Here is a 755-nt window from a genome sequence, read left to right on the forward strand (position 1 = left end):
ATTCCTTTTGTTTATTTTCTCCTTTTCTTTGTATTGTGCCTTCATCCCACTAGAGGGTGAGCTTCAGGACAGCCAAGATCTTGGCATACAGTGTCCTGTTTCTCAGGAGGCACCCAATCACTCCACCATTGCTTATTGAATTGCGTTCTGAATCCATTTCCTCTTGTTCCTCTTTTGGTGTTCCATAGCCCCAACCCATCTTGCTTTCTCTCCTTTCTGGATCTTGCTCATTCCCCAGATCACAACTATAGAAGGCACCAACTTTTCCTTAGCATTTCAAGCACACTGTATCTCTGCCCTCCAGGAAGCTGTAGGACCCACTCAGACACCTAACCACAGTATCACCTCAAAGACCCACTGGAGTCAGCATGAATGCAGTATCCCACTACCACAAATTATTCAGCCCACTTTCCCTCCTTTGAGGAACTTGCAGGGGTCAGGACATCTGGAGTACAATGGATGTGCCCTGTCCTGGGAAAACCACCTTCTTGATCATGGTATCTCCTCTGCAGGTAAGGCTTCATTTGTCTGTCTGCCTATCTATCTATCTATCTATCTATCTATCTATCTATCTATCTATCTATCTATCTATCTATAGACCTGTTTGATTAGGTTTTTAAGACAGAGTTTCTTTGTATAACCCTGGTTATCCTGGAACTAGCTCTGTAGACCAGGCTGGCCTCAAACTCAGCTATCTCTGAGGGTTTTTGTGTGTGTGTGTGTGTGTGACTGTCAGGAAGGCAGCATCTGGAATT

At 44.6% G+C, this 755-nt stretch overlaps 1 non-coding gene across 1 annotated transcript; it reads right to left on the minus strand.

Annotated features, from left to right (window-relative positions):
• Window positions 1–357: 357 nt before the first annotated feature.
• On the minus strand, window positions 358–520 carry LOC120094905 (U1 spliceosomal RNA). Its single transcript, XR_005489596.1, has one exon. It is a non-coding gene; the product is annotated as a U1 spliceosomal RNA (small nuclear RNA).
• Window positions 521–755: the final 235 nt, after the last annotated feature.

Source organism: Rattus norvegicus, chromosome 9 (genome assembly GCF_036323735.1).
Source record: "Rattus norvegicus strain BN/NHsdMcwi chromosome 9, GRCr8, whole genome shotgun sequence".
Classification (NCBI taxonomy): Eukaryota; Metazoa; Chordata; class Mammalia; order Rodentia; family Muridae; genus Rattus; species Rattus norvegicus.